At 39.3% G+C, this 14,721-nt stretch overlaps 1 protein-coding gene across 5 annotated transcripts in view; it reads left to right on the forward strand.

Annotated features, from left to right (window-relative positions):
- The window catches only part of TBL1X (transducin beta like 1 X-linked), a 194,077-nt gene that overhangs the window by 70,824 nt on the left and 108,532 nt on the right, over positions 1-14,721 (forward strand). Inside the window, exon 1 of one of the 5 annotated variants that reach the window (XM_038145950.1) lies at positions 11,592-13,350. The exons of 3 other annotated variants lie outside the window; for them this stretch is intronic. The gene's annotated coding sequence lies outside the window, so the exon portion shown is untranslated. Of the gene's footprint in view, positions 1-11,591; positions 13,351-13,460; positions 13,480-14,721 lie in introns of those variants that run through there. One more of the 5 variants, XM_038145968.1, reaches the window with a different exon arrangement.

Genomic DNA, 14,721 nt, shown 5'->3' on the forward strand with positions numbered 1-14,721 from the left:
TTTTCTTATAGAAACACAGAATGTTGAAGGGTTGGAGTAGACCTTAAAGGTGAGCTAGTCCCAACCCCCACTGCTATGGGCAGGGTCACTTCTCACCAGACCATCTTGCTCAAGGCCTTTTCCAGACTGGCCTTGAACACTGCCAGGGTGAGGCTCCCTTTTCTGAGTTAAACAAAGCACTGTCAGACCTGTGCTGGAACAGCTCTCTTTCTGTGGCTGCTACACTTCACATGGGTTGGAAACACGAGAGTGCCCATGTAGCTGTTTCCCTCTTCCAGAGGTCAGCTGTGCTGCTTCGGTGTCACTGCAAGCCCAGGGAAAACACGCTGCAGCTGTACCAATATCAAACAAAGGATGTGTTCTTGTGAATCAAACTCTCCCTGTCTTCTCTTTGTATTTTCTAGAGCCGTCCAGATAGCCTTTTTTTTTGTACTGGTGAAAAAAAGGCTTTTTCAAAGAGCTGCACATTCAAAATGTGAGTGCGCCAAAGGAATAGGAGGAATGCTATTTGTAGGAGATACTGCTGTTTGATTCACATTTATCCTTCTGCCACTGTCGTTTCTGTTTTAACAACTGGAGCAGAAGAGTCTGAAAAGGGAGCTGGAAAGACAACCACAGGTTTTGTTTTGAAAAGCCCTTTGGAAAGAATACCTGTTTCATACTGCTGTTCCAGCATGGAAGCTCTCTGAGCAAGGCTCCACTGCAGTGCTTTTTGGCAGGGTTGTTACCTGACTGGTTGTTATGTCCCTTATTTTGGACAATCCCACAAGGTCTGTGATAACATGAATGTGGACAGAGTGCAACAGGCTGATCAGATGACTGACTTTTGGAGGTATCTGCTTTAAAAAAAAGAACAGATTATTGCACTGAAAATGCTGAGCAGTGTTTGTTTATTGGCTGTAGCAGCACTGCTCGGGGGGTGGGGTGGGCTGGGTTGTGCAGAAGCCCAAGTTAGCACAGTTAACAAAACACCTTTAGGGCAATTCTTCACCTGGGCCAGTCATACTTTACTAAAGGAAAAACTGTGGGTCTGTAGCATGTCCTGCAGCACTCAAGCTGCTATGGATATGTCTTCTGCAGTGTGGCCTGGAAATGCATTCATTGTTTTGTTATGCTTTTCATCAAACAGAATCCATCCTGTATCTCTGATTTTATTCTTATAACTTCTGGGGACAAGAACTACTTTTTCTCTCTTTTCATCTGGATTTTTCTGGATTTTAACATAATCTTCCATATAAGATTCACAATTAGCATTTCTAAGCAGCAATTTGGTACAAATAATGATATTTTATTATTGATCAAGGTTTTCTCTCCTGCTGTATCTTGAAAACTGCTGGCAGGATTCAATGCTTCTGAGCTTCTTTATACTGTTATTCACTGGCTTGTAATGCTGAAGAGAAGAATAAATAATTCACATCAGGCTAGGAGGTTTTGTTTATCTTTTTTTTAAAAAAATGTTGCAACAAAGTGGTTTGAGTGTTAGGCCATATAATGCAATTCCAAATATTTTTAAAATAGAAAACTTATGAGATAATGTTATTTATGTTCTATCTTGCTAAATAACTATTTCAGTGGACTGATAATGTAGAGCTGCTTTGGGGGGATTTCTGCTGACATTATTGTTACACAGTGTGATTGCTGTGCTTCTGATGTTAGGCACCAAACCTGACCCACTGCAAAATGTTTACAGTTTTGCATTTTCTGTGTTCTAAAAATGGAGCAGCTTTCACAGTCATTTATTCTCATATAACTTCTCCCTTTCCATGCAATCATACCTAGAAATCAGCAGCTTGCTTTGCTGGGCTGACATGCATGCTGCTTTATTTTTCAATTTCATCAGTAATAGGCTTTTCCTAGCTTGTAATGCTGCTCCACTGACACAATGATGGTTATTCCTTATTCGCACAAAAAAAATCAAATGAAGTCTCTCTAAAGATTTCAGTCTTTATGGTGGTTAGTAATATGTATAAAATTATTCGAATTAATAGCTTTCATTTTTCAGTACTTGATTCTATTTGTTCTTGAAATAGAGTATACGTTTGTAATAGTGCTCTAGGATGTATGAATACTTATACTGATCTCCTCTGGCCTCTGTGTTAGCTGGGCTTTGAAGCAATAGTATATTGTGTGTGTGTGTGTGTGTGTGTGTGTGTGTGTGTGTTTAGACGTCCATAGATGGGGGAAGAGGAAAATAAAACTCTCCTCAGGACTCATTAGTAAATTTGCAGATGACACTAAGCTGGAAGCTTGTGTTGATCTAGTGGAAGAAAGGAGGGCTCTGCAGAGAGACTTAGATCAGTTGGATAGATGGGCAGAGCCCAACAGCATGAAGTTTAATAGGTCTAAGTGCTGAGTTCTACATTTTGGCCACAAAAATCCCCTACAACATTACAAACTGGGGACAGTGTGGCTGGACAGTGCTCAGGCGGAAAGGGACCTGGGGGTGCTGGTTGACAGCTGGTTGAATATGAGCCAGCAATGTGCCCTGGTGGCCAAGAAGGCCAGTGGCATCCTGGCCTGCATTAGGAATTGTGTGACCAGCAGGAGCAGGGAGGTCATTCTTCCCCTGCACTCGGCGCTGGTGAGGCCACACCTTGAGCGCTGTGTCCGGTTCTGGGCCCCTCAGTTTAGGAAGGACGTTCAGATGCTTGAGCATGTCCAGAGGAGAGCAACAAGGCTGGTGAGGGGCTTGGAACACAAGCACTATGAGGAATGTTTGAAGGAGCTGGGGTTGTTTAGCCTTGAGAAGAGGAGGCTTAGATATGACCTTATTGCTCTCTACAACTTCCTGAGGGGAGGCTGTAGACAGGTGGGGGTCAGTCTCTTCCACCGGGCAGCAAGTGACAGAGCATGAGGACACAGTCTCAAGCTACGCCAGGGAAGGTACAGATTGGATATAAGGAAAAAAAATTTCACCGAAAGAATAATAAAATACTGGAATTGTCTTCCCAGAGAGGTGGTAGAATCACCATCTCTGGATGTGTTTGAAGAAAGACTGGACATGGCACTTGGTGTTATAGTCTAGTTGAGGTGTTAGGACATAGGTTGGACTTCATGATCTTAGAGATCTCTTCCAACCTCATTATTCTGTGATTCTGTGATTCTGTGACTTGTAAGCCCTCTTCGAAAGAATCAGGGCCAGAAATAATGTCAGCAAGAGGCCGTGTCTGCCAAACTGTGGCTGCTTCTGCTTCTGTACCTAGTGGTGTTGGGAAGACAGTGGGTCTGTGATGGCAAAGCAATGCTTCCTACTTGTGTGCATGGTGTCTCTGCTGGGCCAGAAGCAGTTTTCTAATGGACACAGGTCCTCAGATCTGAAGGCCAGACCTATTGAAACTCAGGCCACCTGACTCTGAGCTGAAGTGGGTGTGTTATTTGTCCTTGCCTGACTGTTTTACCAGTGAAGTGCCATCTATCTCCATCATTTGCTTTGGTGACAACTACTTTGCACAGCTGATACCTCTCCAGGTCTTTTGGCCCTGGTGGTACACTCCAGTGCCTCGTGCTGTTTGGCAGCAGATAGCTGAAGGCTTTTTGATTTGTATGGTTGTACTTTCAGGCAGGACTAGGCTTTATGATATTGTTTGTGTACAAGTCCAAAAAGCTTCGTTTCAAAAGGAAGTGTAAATCTAAGTAAAAATAGGCCACTTTTCTTAAAATGTAGCTACTCAGGGTGCTTTATTAATGCATGTATTTGGGAGAAGTTTCGCTGGTTGGTACTTCTGTTAGTTCTGAATCCATGAGGAAATAAAACTGACCCAGAAAAAAGCCCGAGTTCATGGAGTTCTAAACTAAGGTCTGTGGTGTCCCACCCTTAGGAGGGAACACCTAAGAAGGGAGCACCTATTAATGCTTAGTGGTCGAAAGGGATGACACAAGTCAGAGGCTCCACAAAAGCTGACAAAGTTGTGTTAGTGAATCACACACTTGGCATGGAAATCGGTGTTCGTTAGTCCATTATCTCTGGGTATAAACGTGTGGCTGTGAGTCCTGATAAAGGGTTAGGGCACAAGGGAAGAGATTAATTAAAGAGGAAGAGAGAGAAACAAGGGGTGTAAAGAAGGAATAGAGAGATCACTAGTCCTGATTCCAGCATTGATCTAGCTGGCGGTGTGGCCAGGATCCTGGGCTGCATATGTCCCTAGGCTTTGTTGGGTGCCTTTTTAATGTTAGGATTCCCCACTCTGGAGATAAGTTTCTCATTTTCTATGCAAATCAGCTATTATGTGCAATTTGTTCTTCTAGACCTTTCTGTAAATGTGTCAGAGGGCTTCAGGCATCTTTAGTAGCCTTGATCCCCCACTACTGTCCGTGCCTTCTTCTTGACCTCATCCCTGTGCTTGCACTGTTCTATGTTGTGTTTATGTCCTCAAGCCAGAACAAGGAGGTTTCTCCCTGGAAAGTGCTGCCCTACCTCTGTATGGCCCCCTTCTCCAGCCACATCCTGTTCCTTCTGGCAGTGTTATTGCCAACAATCCTTGGTTGTTATCACACCAATCCTTGGCTGGCTCCACAGCTCTCGGTGCCTGAGACATACAATAAACATCAGCCCCTTATCTTCTACGGGAGCACGTGAGCACGTTACTCGGGGCTAAAAAGTTATTTCATGTTGAGGAAAGAGTGCTGAGTTAATTGGTGTTACTTTTTATGTGCTATGAGCTTAGAATATCTTGAATACACCTCTCTCTTTTTACAGGTACTAAGTCACAGAACCTCAGTTACTGAGCCTTAAAATGCAGTTCTGTTTTGAGATCCAACGCAGGGAGCCATATTACTGTCAGTGATAGTAACAGTTGTACCCGTGTACTAAAGTAAAACCCTTATGATTTCCCAGATTTCCCAGGATGAAATACATTGTCGTGGATGTTCTGAAGAAAGGTATTGGCCTGGCTTTCTGATAAAGTTGGCAGTTAAAAAATTGGTTTTATTGTTAAATTGGACAAATTTGATCTGGAAGTAGCAGAACACAGAAAGCAACAGACACAATAACGTCACTAGAATCAGTTTTCACATTTTAAGACTCACAGACCTTGGTTTGGACCTCAGATTTGTCAGTGGAAAATCTGGAATAGCTTAATCTGTAATTCATTTGAGTCTCTCCAGGCATACTTTGCTTGAATTGAGTGGAGCCTCAGCCAACCCACTCCAGGCTAAATTGTTCACCTGTTTATTCACCTATGAACATGTGCATCAACTCACCCACTGACACAGTTTCCGATGAAGCCAAAAGACGGGCACAGTTTATAAAAGCAAGGAAGTCTTGAAATTCATAATGTTTGACAGCCATGACAAATAAGCAACCGTATCCATTACCAGTCCCCAGAGTTATCTAGTATCCTTTCTTTATGTAATTTCTTACACTGCTTTTTTTTTTTTTACATCAATCTTCTTATCACTTGTTATTTATTATTCATAGCATTAATAAGAGTTCACTACTTCCCTTTTATTTTCATTGGTGTCTTGAATATTTTAACACAGTAACTGTGCTTTGCTTTGTTTCCGTGCTGTGGATTTTTTTTTGTGCTTTTTTTCATCTTGTGTTTTCTAGTTTTATCATCTGGAAATATTATTAAAGACATTATATACCTTTTCTTCATCCAAAGACTTGGTGCATCTGTTGACCTTCAGGGCATATTGCCAGGGCCATCTGGTTTTCAAGGGAAGTGGGGGTTGGCAAAGAATGGGGAAGGATTTAAGGCAGAAGGAGATATTAGGTTACTTATTTATTATTTGATTAAGGTTTTCCTTTGTTGAAGGGTAAGACTGATTGGTACTTTGGTACAGTGTTTGTCTTTTTATAGTCTTTGGTTCTTCTTGTGGTTTTGTTTTTTTTGTCGTTGTTGTTTTGAAGTGATGCTGGGCTGGGGAAGCTCTTGTGTATATTGTGCTTGTCTTTATCAAAATAAACAAAACAATATGGTCCCAAACTGCTGTGAGGTGTTAACCAGTGCTGTTGTAGTCTGTTAGTCCCAGGGTTAAATGACTCCATTTCAGACATTGCTCATCTCTCAGTTGAGGCAAGTGTTAGTGACCAGTGAGGAATTAACAGGACAAAGTACCAGCCCCATTTCAACCTGAGATAAGTTGTATTTAGGAGAAGTTTGGGTTCTGGAATTTTTCCCCCAGTTTTTCAGAGGGAGCCTGATAGTTTTTTTCTAGTGCATTCACAGCATATAGATAAGAGATACCATTTAATTTTTACTGTTATCCTTCCAGAATAAAGGAGTCTGACAGGTGTGTGCAGGTTTTACTGGGGCTGGAGACAGACCAGGAAAATAGGGAATTTTATCAACTCTGGATTCTCCCTCTTTCAATATGACCACAGCAATTGCTGTTCAGTGGTATTGATACACCTTTGCTTTATTATGTTTTTCTCTCAGTACCATTAAGAAGCCACTGGTTGGCCACATAGGATATAAATTAGTAATTTTTCTTACATTTTGTAAATGTTTGTCATATATCATATAGTGAAATACACTGCAGTGCATAAAAAACTTTGATTTTCTTGTGCTAAAAGCTGTTACAATTCAGTTACCCAAAGTCTTATACATGACCTGAAAATATGGTGCACACTTTCTTAGGAGAGGAAAGAAGAATTTTTTTAAGTAAAGCTACGGAATAAAGTATTTATTTTAACTGAAAATAGGAAACAGCCTGGTTGTAAGAGAAAAGTTTAGGCTCACATGTTAGAAATCATCTTCTCTAAATTAAGAAAGTGCTAATTTCAATTAAAGCAGAATGTGTCTTCATGTGTGTAAGTTCTGTGTGATCTCAGGAAAAAAAAAAAAAGTGTTAAACCCAAAACAAGCATCCCAGGAGGAGGGGGAGTGTGTTTGTGTGTGTCAGCGTCCCAGTGCTTCTCCTCACTGTGTAATCTCCATAACTGACCCCCATCAAAACAAAATCTCCCCCCAGTGCAACAATTCCTGCCCATGCACAAACCTTCTCATAACCTGTGTCAGACCAAGTGTCTGGGTTACAGTTGTGACAATGTGATGATCTTGTCACATGGTTTTGTATTTAATAATGTCCAGGACGCTTATTAATTATTCAGTTTATTGTCAGTCTTCTCAATCAATGGATTTATTTCTCCATCTTGACCAGGAAGACAAAAAGCCAGTTTAGTTATGCACTTACCTTACCAATAAACCAGTGTGTATGATGAGGAAAGAGCAGAAGAAACAATGTACCTTTGTAGTGTTTAATCTTTTCTGCCTGAATTTGGAGAAGGGGACAGATAGAGGGGGAAAAAGCTCCTAACTCCTGTGAGGAAAGAGGAAACTAACTTAATTAGGAAAGTCTGCTTAATCAATTATGATTTTGGGGATATTTCATGTTTAAGTGTATCATTTGAGGTGTCATTCCAATCTTGCTCTTAGCTTTTTCTCCAGTTTCTTTTAAATTAGCAGTAAGGTTGCGAGTAAGGCAAAAGAGCTTATGGAAGCCTAGTTAAAAGCTTGCTTTGATGTTTGCCTGGTGACCTAATAAAAGCATTGCAGAAGCTTACCTAAATAAAACTGATAGGTACCTGGTTCCCTGTCCTTATTTTGTTGGTTTGTTCGTTTGGGATTTTTTATTTTGGTTTTTGGAGGAGGATTGGTTAGCTGATCTTAATTTTGAGGAACAGCAGAGGACAAAAGGACAGGCTATTGTCTTTTCCAATGGCCATGATCAAAAGCTTTCTCACTAAGTCACACATAGGTTTGTAGAAATTCCACCCAAGCCTCATAGCTGCCTGCGTTGGCTTTTCTGTGTAGCTTTTCTTAGGAAAACACATAAAAATGTGAAACATCTGTCGAAGAATATTTCTTCGTGAACTACACCTTGGAATTCCTTCCTTGCTGGTAGTGAGTTTGTTTAAATGTGAAATAACCAAGAGTAGTATAATCTGATTTCAGCAGCTCAGGGGGTTGTGAAGGTGTTGGGAGAGACCAGGCTTTCAAAGAGATTCATGGTGTCATAAAACATTAAACATTGATACAATTACAGATTTTGCTTTTTTAACAACACAGGGTAAAATCAGGCACAGTAAGAACGTGAACAAGCAAGGAATCATGTTATTTTCAGGTGAGCATGCAGTACAAGAAGTTAAAGACTGAATATTTTCTTTTACAAAACTGAAAGTTTGTACTCTAGATTCATTTTCTCAAATCTTATTCTGTGGATCATTTCCCCACTTCCTTTATATTTTAATTCAGAGTTCCTGTCTGCTGCTGTTTTATTCATGCAGAAGTGCTTATGGAATTGTAAATGAAATTGTTTTCTGAATCAGACACTGACTAGGTCATTAATTAAATTCCAAGTTTAGAGCCAAACCATATCCTGGCTGCTTCTGTAATGTTGATGGAATTAAAACAGGTGTGGTGACAAAAAATTTTATGTGGAAAATCATGATTACTTTGGTTAGACATAACAGGGTAAGTCTGTTTGACTTTCAAATCCTGAATGAATTTGCAAGATGTGAATCTGGAATAACACTGGTAGACTGAACATATTCAGTGACAAGTGACTGCAGTCCCTTAACTACAGCCATTCTTCCCATGCATTTTTGAAGACGTACTTGAAGGAATAAAACATCTGTAAGTTCTGTTTGAATTTAAGAAGTGATTTTTTTCTCATTAGAATATCATATTTTGGTTTTCTTACCAAAGCAATGTTTTTAATAGAAAACGTTCATCTTTCCTGATGATCTGAAGAATGTGAAGTAGCGTGATGGATGTTTATAGGACACATTTTCCCAATAGATAAGAAAGCATGAAAAGAATGTGCAGACTACCATTTGGAAATGTAGTAAGTGAACAAGGGCACTGGCATGGAAGTCAGATAAAGAAGGTTGAAAAGTGCTAGAAAGGACATTAAAAAAAAAAAAAATAGATGCTGGAACAGGTTGTCCATAGAAGCTGTGGATGCCCCATGCCTGAAAGTGTGGAAGGCCAGATTGGATAAGGCCTTGAGCAACCTGGTCTAGTGGGAAGCGTCCCTGTCCATGGCAGGGGGTTTGGAACAAGATGATCTTGAAGGTCCCATTCAACCCAAGCTATAGATTCTATAGAAAAATAAAGTTGCTTACATAAATCTGGAGATTTTTTCCAAATGTATAAGTTAAGGTAATGTTACCAAGGGTTGCAAGTCAGTGTGACAAGTAAGGTGACTGTGAGGTTGACAGTGCTTAAGAATAGAAGTAGTGTAGCAAGAAGAGTTGCAGAGCAAAGGGAGAAAGAGTGTTCAGAATAGTTCTGGAGAATAATCACATTAGAAATGGATAAGGATTCTGGTCTGCAATATAGAAGAGGTAAGTCTGGAGCACACAGTATCTTTTCATAAGTGATAATCAAAATCAGTTTTGAATGAGATTCCCTTTTGCATGGAGAATAAGAGAGCCAAGGACAGAGCTCCATGGATTGCCCCAATGAGGCGTAAAATAGCAATTAACAGTGAATAGAAACATCCAAAACAAAAAGTAATTCCATATACTGTAAGAAGAAGTGTAAAAAATGAGCAGTTTCTTTTTCAGTTGAAGCCGTGGTTATATGCACCATTCATGTTTTAGTCAGTGGTTTCTTTTGGTTTCTTTAATGAAGAATTGAATTCACAAGTAGAAAAACCAGTGTACTAGAGTACTTGAGGATGTGCTAGGTGTTGAGTGAAAAGCTCTTCTGCCTTCTGATAGATGTTTTACATCTGCAGTTTCTGTGGATTGTAAAAGAAAAACCTGTCATTTTGCCATTTATTAAGTGATACACTGGATGGAATGAAATCTATTGAACAGGAAGAAATTTTGAACAAATCAGTGTATTTATATGAAAAGTTAAATTAAACTTTGTAGGTAAATAAACTGTGTAAACAAGGAATATGAATTTGGATTTTCAGAGTGATGCTACCAAACTCCTTTTCTTTGAAAAAAACCCCAACAAAACACACACACACACATACATACTTGAGAGGAGAACGTAGAAGCATGCCTTTCTAGTCTAGAGCATCCATGGGATCATCTCACCTAACATTTTACATAGATGTTAGGTAACAGAGGTGTCTGTCTGCTTTGGTGCCATCCCTGATGCAGGTTTAGGGGCTCCCAGCACGAGGCCTCTCTCCTCGTGGGGAAGGTGCATCATGTGTATCATGCCCCAGAAGTGCCTGTCTCCTGAGGGGGAGAGGAGCTGCCCTTGGCACATGTCTATATTGTACCTGTCAAAAAGACATCAACATAATTATTAGCTTCTGCTACATTTCACTAACCTAAATAATTACTCCTTACTGTCCCTCAAATACTTAGTTTAAAATATAGCTGAGCTTGCATTCATTTTATATGTATTTTTAATCAGCTATACCCTTCTGACCAAGGTTTTTATTTATCATAATTGATATCTGATGTTATAGTCTTTCTGAAATTAAAATAACTTGCTATAAGGTACTTGCTAAGAGAAGAAAACTCAGGTAAAATTTGTAAAGCAGAGAGAAGACACATAAATAAGAGCATGGGTTCACTGTTAAAGACGTGCCAAAGCAAACAATGCTCGAAGGGTATTGAGTGAGGTCACTAGGGAGGAGCTGAGTAGCTCCAGGCATGTGTATAACTAATTTTTGAAATACTACAAGTGTAACTCACATTATAAATAACCATATGTTCATTAAGTAACTGAAGAAGGAAAATCTGGGAAAAGTTTGTCCAGACATTTATAACTTTTTTAAGGGCAGTTGATTTTTTCCATATGATTTTCAGATTAAGAAATGATTTTCGTCTCTTGAGACCGTTCATTGTTGAGAGCTGCAGTAAAGGAAAAGAGCAAAGTTACCATCCAAGCTTAAATGCAAAACATGAAAACCTTTGGGATTTAAGCTGGCTGTTGGTTTCTTGATATGGCTTTTACTTTATAGCAGAGGTGTACAGCAGATCTTCACCAAAAACTTAGTTTAGCTTTTTTTCTAAAGTCCAGAATGGTGATTGAGTGCCTGAACAGCAAGGCATGCCTTCTGCCTATCAAAATAAAGATGTTCAGTACATATTATGCAATTCATCCTCATCATAAAAATGTACTGTTTCTCTATTTCTCATTTCATATTCAGCCATAATATGACTGTAAACAAAAAAGGATAACTTTTATATTATGAGTATACAAAAGGAAGTGAATTTATAAACTAAGAGCAAGGGTAGTTCATAGTGGAAAAAAAATGGAATATAGACAGGTTACTCTGCAGACACTATTGTAAATGTCAAGGAGATTTTGACAGCTGGTAAGTTGGAGACATAATTAAAAAAAAAAACTTCCATACAAGTACAGACTGCCTTTTAGTGTGGAGAATTGGCACACAGTGAAATGAGAGGGTGAGTAGCATATGGGGGATTAAGGCAGCTGAGTTCTAGTGGAATCTGGAGGCAAACAAATAGACCTTCAAGACAAAGACAACTGTAGTGGTCACACTGGTATTATGTATTTGTTGATTTGTGGTTTAACAATCTACCCTAATTAAAGGAAGGTTCATCTCATGAAGTTTTCCATTCCAGAGAGAGCCTCTGTAGTATAGAAAAGAGGAAGTTGTCAGAGGAAAACTTGTTTGGAGTGATGAAGATTTCTCTTTAACAGACTTGTCTCTGTGGCAGTCTGTTTTGATGGAAGCTCTTAGTACACTCATCTAAATTGTTAGACATTGTGGTCAGTTGGATTAAATAAAGGCATTTAGGGGAGATCCAAATTTAAGCAAGCATTTGTATTTCTATTAAATATAGTTTCCAAAAATTACTTTGGATTTAGACATCTCTTAAAGTCTTCATTGAGAATCAATTACATTGTGCACTTTAAATATTACTTTGGTATATATTTGGTTTTGGCTTCAGTTTAAATTACAAATAGAAGGACACTTGGCTGTGACCCTAGAGAGGGAGAGATTAGTTTGGTAATGCAAACTATTTCAGGAACTGAGCTATACATTTATTGCTGTATCTTTGTCCTTAGTCTTTTGCTTGGATTTCTCTGGATGCTCTCTTTATAGTTGTGCTTACCATACCATTTTTAAAGACATGCTTTTTAATCAAGGTTCTGCAAGTCTAGCAGTACTGCTTGACACAGGGCTTCCACTCTGTGCAATTGCTGCATCAGGAGGAGATTCTGCTGAATCACAACTCAGTGTAACCAGCTTAAAAAGAAGATATTTAAATGTTTGATAGAAACCAAACAGATTTTTTATTTTAATTTTACTTGAAGTACAAAATAATGACGTATAAATTGGGACCTACTAACTAATGAATTGTTATTTGTATTGATCTAGTGAAGGTAGTACTTGGTATTTGCTGCTGAAGTTTTAGAGAAAGTCATCAGCTCAATTGTGAGAAGACTTAACTGTGTACCTGGATCTAGCCAAGACTTAACTGTGTACCTGGTTAGTAAACCCCCATCTGGCAAATGTAACATTTCCAGCAGGTTTTCTTCATTTTGGCTTATCAATTTAGTGACAAGCTCAAAGATGAGAAACCGCTTGGGAGATTACTAGTCAGGAAAGCCCCTACTTTCTCCCAGTTAGTAATTTCATTAGAAAACCAACAAAGAAGGGCTGAGATCTGTTGGTTTTGAAGTCTTGGAGGGCATAGGTACCAGAAATACTCAGTTTCTCTAATTATAGATAATTTCTTTTGTATGTATTGAATTGATTCAAAATACAGAACAGTTTACGGGGTCATGCGTGTTTTACATAAACTTTTATTAACTGGTAAAACACTGTTTGAAAAGATCCTATTGTGTTTAAAACATAGATTTTTCTCCTTTTTTTTTTTTCTCGTTTTAGTTCAAGTTTAATTTCCATTTAAAAAAATTATGGTCCTGTATGTAAGAAGGGGTCATTCATTATTTTCTAGCTAAGTGGTGTGTAAGAATAGTAAATGTAGGTTAGCACACATTCTTCCTTAGGTATGTATGTGACACAGCTTCATGGTAAGCAAGTTGCAGTATTGACTTGATGTAAAGGTTGTATTTCATTATAAGGTAATCAGTGTGTACTAAGAAACACTGAAAACACTTAGAAGAGTAACGAGAATATCAGCGTTGTAAATGGCTGTGCAGCTCCAGGATATTTTGGCCAAGCTCCACAAAACATGTAGGGTGTTGGCTGAATCGAAGTGGGTGACCTCTGGGAGGGCAAGATAAGAGCAGCGAGGCGCTGTTTGCACCCTTCAGAAGGGGTGGGTGACGCTGGGCATTGGGCTGAAGCTGTGGCCATCCCTCCTGCCCAGGGGTGTCCTGTCCCTGCTGCTGCTGCCTCCCACGGCATCGCTTCCCCTGCGAGCCAGAGGCTGGCCAGCCTTCCTCGGGGCTGAGCGCTCCCAGGGAAGGCACTGCAGAAGCTGGAAAAGCCCAGGTTGGTTGGAAGATGTTTTGCTGTTGTCTCCGTGATTCATGCATGTGGACTGTGTGGAATATGTTTTCTGGATCGTTTTGAGGGAGGTGCCAACTGAAGCACACGTTCTAAAGCTTGAAGCAAATCTTGGTGAGACAGAAAAAAATTGAAATAAGTAATAAATTAGATCTAAAACATGCATGTTCTTTTCATGTTACCAATAGGGTTGGAGGGAAAATGCTGTTCTTGCTTTTTGCAAAATTGAATTTCAGTGAAACATTTCAGGAAGTATAGTATCAAGAATAATCAGTTGCTTTGTAAGCTTTTTCCATTTGAATTGCTGACTATTCCGCATTACTCTGCGTTTTTTACAATGCACATGGATTAAAGTTGAATTAGTGTGTTTTATAAGTACAGGTGTTTAAAAACAAAATTTCAGAGGCCACCTATAACAGAGGAGTATAAAGAGTACATGAAGTCTTCCACATCTATGTCAATGGCTTGATGGTGACATCATCATTGTTAATTAATTAATTAATTACCATCTGAAATTGACCTTTTTGACTTTTGAGTTCAATTCCTGGCCTTGTAGGAAGCTTGAGGTATTTCTAAATTCAACGCTGGCATATTTCATCAGAAAGGAAGAGTTGTTGAAGAGACTTGGGAGCTGTGTCACCTTTTCCCTGGGAAGAGGTGAGCAGCAAGCAGGGCAGCGTGGGGGAAATTTGCACCCGTGCATGCGAATCTTTTGTTGGTTACTCTCAGCCTAAGGCTGATCTTAAAAAGCTACTGGTTCTTTGCAGAGCAAGAACATAATGAAAAAATATGTGGACAGTTGTGGACAGTTTTTAGATATTCTAGAAAAATTATTCCTCAGACTGTTGGAAACATAAGTCTTCCTAAATATTTTGCACTGAGCAGAATTGAGATAGTGTTTATTAAATGTCTGTTGTTTATTTTTTCCGTCTGCAAGCGTATGGTAGAATTGTCAGAACTGGTTCCATGCAGTTACAGTCTCCCTATTAACTGAGTACTTTAAATATGTTGGTGCTGAGAGGTTTTTTTCAATCCCAAAAACATGTGGAGAAGGGAATTTAGGAAAGAATGGAAGAAGTGACTGTTGATTGCCATTATGGTGTAACAAATCTCTGAGATTAATTTGGATTCCCCCATATCTGTATGTGTATTGTCTGTTCTCAAGACTTGAAAATACAGAAAATTAGTCTTCTGTGTGAAAGAGATCTCTTTCCATCTTGTCTTATCCATCCTGCCTTGTGCAACAGTTGCCTAAGCCTAATTCCCTTTTATGTGATATTGATTAACAGCCATGCTGAGTCTAGGACTGCCACAAGGACTACAGAGTGTTTAATTATTCAGCTCCAATAAAGTGGA

The sequence above is a fragment of the Motacilla alba genome, chromosome 1 (assembly GCF_015832195.1).
Source record: "Motacilla alba alba isolate MOTALB_02 chromosome 1, Motacilla_alba_V1.0_pri, whole genome shotgun sequence".
In the NCBI taxonomy this organism is placed as follows: Eukaryota; Metazoa; Chordata; class Aves; order Passeriformes; family Motacillidae; genus Motacilla; species Motacilla alba.